The sequence below is a fragment of the Megalops cyprinoides genome, chromosome 10 (genome assembly GCF_013368585.1).
Source record: "Megalops cyprinoides isolate fMegCyp1 chromosome 10, fMegCyp1.pri, whole genome shotgun sequence".
Lineage (NCBI taxonomy): Eukaryota > Metazoa > Chordata > Actinopteri > Elopiformes > Megalopidae > Megalops > Megalops cyprinoides.
Genome location: NC_050592.1, coordinates 35,738,378 through 35,747,754, shown reverse-complemented (window position 1 = coordinate 35,747,754; position 9,377 = coordinate 35,738,378). Strand labels below are relative to the sequence as shown.

The following is a 9,377-nucleotide window of genomic DNA, read 5'->3' as shown; positions in this document are numbered from 1 at the left end:
ATACGAGGCGACAACTCTGGCATTTCCTGGGCATGGCGGGTTATTATCGGTGTTTCTGCCGGAATTTTTCCTCTGTGGTTTCCCCTCTCACCAGTCTTTTAAGCCCTTCACGCGCGTTTGTCTGGACTCCTGAGTGCCAGGAGTCTTTTGAACGCGTGAAGTTGCTTTTATGCCACGCACCTGTTCTCACTGCTCCTGATTACAGCAGACCTTTCAAGCTGGAGGTGGATGCCAGTGCCACCGGTTCCGGAGCAGTGCTGTTGCAGGAGGATGATGATGGCATTGATCACCCCATTAGCTACTTCTCCAAAAAGTTTGATAAACATCAGTGCAACTATGCCACCATCGAGAAGGAATGCCTGGCCCTCTTGCTGGCGTTGCAGCACTTTGAAGTTTACGTAGGATGTAGTTCCCTCCCGGATTGTGGTGTATACTGATCATAACCCCATTGTGTTCTTGGCCCGCATGCAGAACCAGAACCAGCGTCTTATGCGCTGGTCGCTGATTGCACAGAACTACAATCTTGAGATCCACTACAAAAAGGGTTGCGAGAATGTTTTGGCGGACGCATTGTCTCGAACATAGTGCGTTTCTTCAGTGTGGAGCCCTGACTTGGGGTGCTCTGTTTGCTTGCGGGGCACGTTTGTTCTTATGGGTGGGGGTGTTACGTGCTGCGAACTGGGCGTGTGGAGTCTGGGTCACCTGCGTCTCGGTTTCTTCCCCCCCCTCTCCTCTTCCGCTCTCTCCCCTGACGCAGGTATCCCGCGGCGCTGCGCCCCACCTCCTCGTTCCGGCTCGGCCAACCAGAAAACGGGGCGCCCCGATTTAAAGATGCTGGATGCTTGGGGTGATAGTCTCGCTGTTTTCTTTTCTGATCCGCTGCGTTCATTTCTGCTACAAACTTGCCTGTACCGTGTTTTTGATATTGCATTGTTTACTGGCTTCGATTGTGGATCTTGTCTCGGATTTTGGTTGCATTTCGGTTGTCGTGGGAGGAGGACAGGTAAGCTGGGGGATCCCCGTGTGAGGGTTCGCCGTGTTAGGGTTAGGTTAGAGGCGGGTGCCACTCCTGTGTATTTTTGGTTAAGTTAGTTAGAGTAGGTAGGTTTCGTTTGGCTCTGCCACCCCTTTTGCTTTTGTATTTAGTTGGATTTGTATAGGTATGTAGGGTTGGTTTTGTTTTGTTTTGTTTTGGTCTTTTCTTTGGCACCGTCTGTTGTCCTCCCTCCCCCCTTTTTTTTCCCTGTGAATGTTTGTCATTGTATATCGTCTTGTAAATATTGTAAATATATCGTGCTCCCCTACATTGCTCCCGTGTCTGGTTGTTTCCTTTTGTGTTGCGTCCCATATACGTACCCCTGGACGCCATTACCCACCTGGGACGTAACATACACCATGGATCATCCCTCTTGATCCATAGCCACCTTGAAGCTTTTTCTGCAGCTTTGATGATGTTCTTGGCGGCTCTTCTTTCCTGCAACCCTCTAATGCCAAGGACACTGAGTGTCTGATGTAGAGACTTTCCTGCAAAGCCCCTGCAGTCAACCTCAATGGGTTCGCAGCTTGCCTTCCACCCATGCCTTCTACATTCCTCTGCCAGTTCGAGATACTTGGCCTTTTTGCGCTCATGGGCCTCCGAGCGCAAGAATCTGGTCTTCCCAAGGGACAGTGAGTTCCATCATGACCACTTGCTTGGAACAGTCAGATGTTAAGACTAAATTTAGCCTGAGTGTCGTCCTTGCAATGTGTTCTGAAAACTTCAGCTGCTTCCCTAGTTCAGCCTTCAGCTGCCAGTCACGAGCTGAGGCTAGCAGCCCAGTTGAAGCCCTGGGCTCCACCTGAGGTTTCTCTCCCGCCCTGAAAAAGGCGTTGTTGTGCCTTGTTGGGAACTGGTGTTTGCTCTGTTGGATTCCGATGCAGATGGTTTTAGCTACTGCCTTCAGCACCTGGTCATGGTGCCATCTGTACTTCCCCTCTCCCAAGGCTTTTGGGCAGCAGCTCAAGATGTGCTCCAAGGAACCTTTTGCCAGGTACAGTGGGCATGCCAGTGGGTTTTGGCTAGACCCCAGCAATGCAGGTTGGATGGGCTTGGAAGGACATCATACACTGCCTGGATCAGAAACTTGAGTCTAGCTGGTTCTGAGTTCCAAAATTCTGCCCAGATGATCTTACGGACAGTTGTATGGTCCCAATTAGTCCAAGCTCCCTGCTTGCGGATAGCCACTGTCCTACTCCAGCATTCTTCTTCCACCTCTGCACGGATCTCTCCCTGGATCACCTGATGTCTCTCTCTCCCCCGGGCTTTGTCATAACGTGGTCTTGTGTAGTTACCAATCCTGGCTCGTCCGGCTGCCACAGAGCCTACCAGCATGCCATGTCTTAGCCTCACTTCTGCCTGTTCGACTGCCTCCTGTGCCCGCCACTTCCTCCCAGTTCTAACTGTGATGTCTGCAGAGGAGACTCTGGTGTTGGTTGAGTCTCTATAAAGTAGCACCTCTCTAACTCCTCTGTCAGGGTGGTGAAAGGAAGCTGCTTGTTGGTGTACCCATAAAGGGCAATGTTGCTTAGGCTCTTTGGTAGACCCAGCCACCTGCGAAGGAACTGGCTGATGTTTCGCTTGAAGCCCTCCACGGTGGTCATTGGAACTTCATATATCAACAGTGGCTAAAGAAGTCTTGGCAGGATATCATGCTGATAAATCCATGCCTTGAACTTCCCTGGGAGTCCTGACTTATCCACTGCTGATAGCCATGCTTTCAGCTCCATACTAGTTGACTGGAATGCCGCAGTGTCTCTCAGGGTGCAGTTGAAGATCTTCCCCAGGCTCTTCACATACTTCTCAGACACTGATGGAATTTGGACTCCTCCCAAAGAGAAGCGGTGCTTATCAGACACTCTTCCCTTCCTCAGGACCGAGGACCTGGATTTGGCTGGCTTGAAACTCATTCTCGCCCATGTAATGAGCCTTTCCAGCCCTTGGAGGAGCCATCGGCACCCCGGCACTGATTTTGCTGTGACAGTCAGTTCGTCCATGAAGGCGGTTGATGCATGCCAGATCTGGACAGGGGGCCCCTACATTCCACTTCTGCTGACTTGACAAGCATGTTCTTCGCCAAGGAAAACAAGGACATTGATATGGTGCAACCAGTGATGATGCCTTTCTCTAGGCGATGCCATGCAGACGTTGTCCCAGAGGTGAACCTCAAACTGAAACTATTGTAGTAATCCAATATGAGGTCTTTGATCCTCTCTGGAACATGGTATCTTGTCAACTCTGTTGCCACAAGTTTATGTGGAATGGATCCATAGGCGTTGGCAAGGTCTAGCTAAGAGACTGTCAGGTCTCCTCTATTCTCCCTTGCCTTGCAGATCAACTGGGTAACCACTCCTGTGTGCTCTATACAGCGCGGCATGCATGGGACTCCTCCCTTCGGCAGTGTCAATGTAGGAATTCCTCAGGAGGAACTGTCAGAACGGTGGTATGGACACAAACGCGGACCACAGGGTATTCCGGTTCCAGGAATTTATTTGAATCGGCAGGAGGTTCGTAATTCAGAGACAGACGAGTGGTGTCAATCGGATCCGAAGCGGCAGGCAGAAATCGAAGTCGGGAAACAGGCAGGAACAGCAATGCAGCAAGCAATCAGGGAAACTAATGCGGGGACGAGACAGGTAACAAACACTGAAACGAACTAGCAACGAGACAGAGACAAGCAGGGATATAAATAGCTGGGGTAATGAGGAGATGGGATGCAGGTGAGCAGGCAAGCAGGTGACAGTGATGAGGAAATCAGGTGGGCGGGGACCAGGCTGGGAGCGGGGCGGTGGCTGGAACACTAGAAAACAAAAACACAGCGGCTTGGGGGGCGGAGCCCTGACAGTACCCCCCCTATGGACGCCCCCAGGCGTCAGAGTGGGTTCACCAGGGTGCCGGCGGCAGAAGTCTCAGATCAGGGCAGGATCCAGGATGTCTCTGGCAGGGACCCAACACCTCTCTTCGGGCCTGTAGCCCTCCCAGTCCACCAGGTACTGGAATCCGCGTCCCCGGCGCCGAACCTTAAGCAGAAGGCGCACGGTGTAAGCCACGTAAATTGCGGTCCATGGTCGGACACCACATCAGAGGGGAGACCGTGCAGCCGGAACACATGTGTGACCAGCAGCTGAGCGGTCTCCCTGGTGGAGGGTAGCTTGGGTAAGGGGACAAAGTGCACGGCTTTAGAAAACCGGTCTACAATGATGAGGATGGTGGTGTTACCGTTGGATGGGGCCAGGCCAGTAACGAAGTCCAGGGCGATGTGGGTCCAGGGCCATCTGGGAACAGGCAGGGGTTGCAGCAGACCGGCAGGGGGTCGGGTGGAGGTTTTATTCTGGGCGCAGACCGAGCAGGCAGCGGTGAAGCTCCGGATGTCCTCCATCATGGCGGATGAACGCCGCGGTGCGCCGGGCTCCCGGATGGCCGCGCTCCCGGATGGCCGGTGAGCTTGGACGAATGCCCCACTGCAGGACCTGGGAACGAATGGGCTGGGGGACAAAAAGGCGGTTATGGGGGCAAGAGCTGGGACCCGGTTCGTTCTGGAGGGCGGAGCGGACGGCAGTTTCGACATCCCAAAGTGCCGCTGCGACAATGCATCGTGCAGGCAGGATGGTGCTGGGCTCCTGGGTGTCTTCGGCCGGAGCATGCTGGCGGGAGAGGGCATCAGGCTTACCGTTTTTAGAGCCCGGGCGGTAAGATAGGGTGAAATTAAAACGGGAGAAGAACAGGGACCAGCGGGCTTGTCGGGAGTTCAGGCGCTTAGCCGATCGGATGTACTCCAGGTTCTTGTGGTCAGTCAAACTAGGAACGGAATACTCGCCCCCTCCAGCCAGTGCCTCCACTCCTCGAGGGCCCGTTTGATAGCCAGTAGCTCCTGGTCGCCGATGTTGTAATTATGTTCTGTGAGCGTGTGGTGATGGGAGAAGTAGGCGCAGGGGTGGAGTTTGTTGTTGACACTCGAGCGCTGGGAAAGGACAGCCCCCACTCCCACGTCCGAGGTGTCCACCTCCACTACGTACTGACGAGCAGGGTCTGGCTGGGTTAAGACAGGCGCTGAGGTGAACCGGCCTTTTAGGTCGCGGAATGCCTCCTCGGCTGCCGGGGACCAGGTGAACCCCCGATTGATGGACGTAAGGGCGGTGAGGGGAGCCGTTACTGTCCCGTAATTGCGGATGAAGCGGCAATAGAAATTGGTGAAGCCGAGGAATCGCTGCAGCTCGAGGCCACTCCTCGACTACACGAACCTTCTGCCGATCCATGCAGATACTTCCCGCCGTGATGATGAAGCCCAGGAAGGAAGTGGTGCTCTGGTGGAAGGCGCACTTCTCTGCTTTCAAGTACAGGTGATTTTCGAGCAGACGTTGAAGGACGCGGCAGACATGCTGTACGTGTTCTGGCAGGGAGCGGGAGTAAATCAGGATGTCGTCCAGGTAGACGAACACGAACCGGTTCAGCATGTCCCAAAGGACGTCGTTGACCAGGGACTGAAACACGGCTGGTGAATTCGTTAACCCAAACAGCATGACCAGGCACTTGTAGTGACCGGATGGTGTGTTGAACGCCGTCTTCCACTCGTCCCCCTCTTGAATCCTGACCAGGTGGTAGGTGTTGTGGAGATCGAGTCTAGTGAAGATGGTGGCCCCCTGCAGCGACTCGAAGACGGAAGACAGAAGCGGCAGGGGGTAATGGTTCTTTACCGTGATGGCGTTGAGGCCCCGATAATCTATGCAGGGACGGAGGGAGCCGTCCTTCCTCCCCACGAGGAAGAATCCGGCGCCTGCAGGTGAGGAGGAGGGGCGGATGAGACCGGCTGCAAGGGACTCCCGTATGTATTTATCCATGGCCTCTGTCTCCGGTGGAGACAAGGAAAACAGGCACCCCCTGGGTGTGGACGAGCCGGGTAGCAAGTCGATGGCGCAGTCATATAGCCAATGAGGTGATAATGAGGTGGCGCGGGACTTGCTAAAAACCGGCTTCAGATACATGTACTCAGGGCCGACAGGTTTACATTTACATTTACATTTATTCATTTGGCAGACGCTTTTATCCAAAGCGACTTACATAGGTGACAGTTGTTTTACAATGTTATCCATTTATACAGCTGGATATTTACTGAGGCAACTGTGGGTTAAGTACCTTGCCCAAGGGTACAGCAGCAGTGTCCCAGCAGGGATTGAACCGGCAACCTTTCGGTTACGAGTCCTGCTCCTTAACCACTATGCTACACTGCCACCCCAGGTCCGGGAAATCTTCGGGAGCGGAAGGAACTGGCGATACAGGGACCACGGCGTCCCGCAGGCAGTAGGAGTGACAAAAAGGGCTCCAGCCCAGGATCCGGTTACCCTCCCAATCAATGTGGGGGTTGTGTTGTGCTAGCCAGGGACGGCCCAGGACCATGACGGCTTGCGGGGAACCGATGACATTGAGCGCGATCTCCTCGCGGTGATTGCCCGAGACGAGGAGGTTCACCGGGGGAGTGGCGTGGGTAACGCGGACCAGAGGGACCCCAGTGATAGCGTGGGCCTCCAATGGCGAGCACAGCGGGATGCGGGGCAGACGCAGCTGGGCGGCCAGATTGGCGGTGATAAAACTACCATCAGCCCCCAAGTCGATCAGGACGGAGACAGCGTGGGCCTGATCTCCGATAAGCAGGGTGGCTGAAAACAAAGGGCAGGTTTGAGGAGAATGGTGTAAAGGGGTTACACTCACCTGTAATCCCCTCGCGGTGGTAGGGACAGAAACGCGGACCCCGGGGTATTCCGGTTCCAGGCGTTTATTTGAATCGGCAGGCGGTTCGTAATTCAGAGACAGGCAGGGTTTGAAACAAGGAGAATCAGTCCGGGGGCAAATCCAGAATCGGGAGTCGGGGCAAGCAGGGTCAGGAACCAGGCAGGCAAGTGGTGTCAATCGGATCCGAAGCGGCAGGCAGAAATTGAAGTCGGGAAACAGGCAGGAACGGCAATGCGGCAAGCGATCAGGGAAACTAATGCGGGGACGAGACAGGTAACAAATACTGAAACGAACTAGCAACGAGACAGAGACAAGCAGGGATATAAATAGCTGGGGTAATGAGGAGATGGGATGCAGGTGAGCAGGCAGGCAGGTGACGGTGGTGAGGAAATCAGGTGGGCGGGGACCAGGCTGGGAGCGGGGCAGGGGCTGGAACGCAAGGAAAACAAGAGCACATAGACGAGGAGAAACAAAAACACTGTGGCTTAGGGGGGCGGAGCCCTGACAGATACACTGTCAGGCGGTTAGCAAGGATGTTGAAAAAGACTTTGCCTTCCACACTGAGCAGGGAGATGGTGCAGAACTGCATGATGTCACTTGCGTTCTCCTCCTTTGGTATCCAGACACCTTCTGTATGGCTCCACTGCTTGGCTACCTTTCCCCTCCGCCATACTGCCCTGATGAGTCTCCACAGTCTCTCCAGGAGTCTCTGGCAATGCTTATACACTCTGTATGGCACTCCACTCGGCCCAGGAGCTGAGCTAGTCCGCGCTGCTCTGACTGTATTCCTGACTTCTGCCAGGGTGGGCTCCTTGGCTCCGTGGTCTGGTGGATCCTCAGACTTCTCAGGTTCTTGCAAATTTTACCACAAAAACAGGTTGCGGTCATCGTCGATAATTTGTTGCCAATATTCAGTGCTGGGAAATCTGTCTGTCTGGGGTGCTCATTCTCCCCCCTTCTTGGGCACCCCTGGGGGTATCTTTCAGAAGGGCTTTCCGTGGCTTTGTGTGGGTGCTCCCTCATGGGAGCTGCAGTTTGGGGTGCTAACCCTCACTGCTCCAGTTGCCGTCTCTCTGTGCTGTCCACTGTCTCTCCAATCGTCACCACACTGTTCGCGGTTGTCATCCAGCCTTTCCTGGAAGTCTGGCAAAGCCAGACTAAGCTAGTTTCTTGAGCAATTTATTGTTGTAACAATTCCAAATGTTGCTGTAAAATTAATTGTCTCAGAAATAATTGCAATTAACAATATATTTGTCTCTTTCGGTCAAATTTAAAAAATATTTATTTATTATTTTTCAAACAAGTTAAAGTTTTGAATGAATCCCAGGATACCTATTTTGGTTATTTCACTGTTATGTGACCCAGGTAATGTAATAACACAAGTACACAGCCTATGAAGTAAACCAAGCTTCTTTATTATGATAAAACGTATTTTTTGTTTAAATGAACATAAAATTGACAACAGAACATTTATCCTCAATCCCTCCCCAAAGGACCGATTGTCTAATCGATACAACACCGCTTCTCACGAAGCTGCCCAATTCTGTTTGGATTTTTAACGTTCTAAAGCCGACTTGACTTCGCAACAGTAAATCAATGTGGGCGGGGCGTCCTCTGATAGGATAGCTACTGTTCTGTCGCGCTACAGCTTGGATGCAAACAGAAGTGTGACCATGATTTGACCCATCTCATCAAAAAATGCTTTAACCGCGGTTCAACAAAGAAACCGCGATCACGTCAAAAAAAAAAAATAAAAATCGCGGTTAGACATGAGTTAAACAGATGAGTTAAACCAAGCTGTATCTGCATGCAATGAGATACAAAGCTATGTGGATATTTGCAGCCGGGATTACAGAGGATAACTCTTCCACCATACAGTTGCCTCACTGTGTCTGCACAGCTGGATTTCATTCAATTCACTCAGTGTATTGGTCTGGGTTTAGCTTGTGTTTGACAGGCTCGTTGTGGATATAATATTAAAATAGAATGGACACTAAAAGACACATCTCTAACAAAACGATTTCAGCGTTCAAATTTGCCCCTCATTCATAGGTCCCTAAACCGTCTCCATGCAGTACATGCTTGTTAACAAAACCAGTTTACCATTCAAAGTTCAGAAAATCAATAAGAAGTCGGCTTACAGCAAATGGATTTACCTAAATTATTTTACACAAGACCAAGTTACAACCAACTATTTGGGTCCCGTTAACCCACTCGAACTACACACGTACTTTTACAGCAGTGCTTGCCAGTGTTTTCTAAATTTATCTACATAGGCCTACATCATACATTCATCTGCATCCTAGTATCATTATGAAGACAATGCCTGTTAAACGTGCCATATTCAAAAGTCAAATTGTCAGTACTGCCGAGGACCGAAAAACGTTTTTAGTTACTGTCACACTTATGTATCCAGATTCAGAAGTACGCTTCTGAATGCGTAGCTACTGTATTTGGTCGCCTGCAAGCGGCTTCCACTTCACATGGACATTTATACATTTGCGCAGTTAAATTTAAGTTGATACATTTGTAACTGTGAATTAGACCAAACGACCAAAAGTTATGTTGAAATAACTGTTGAAAATAACTCCCGTCGTGTATTGGTAGGGTACAC

General features: G+C 51.7%; 1 pseudogene; it reads right to left on the bottom strand.

Moving 5' to 3' along the window:
- Window positions 1-934: 934 nt before the first annotated feature.
- LOC118785069 lies at window positions 935-7,888 on the bottom strand (annotated as a pseudogene).
- Window positions 7,889-9,377: the final 1,489 nt, after the last annotated feature.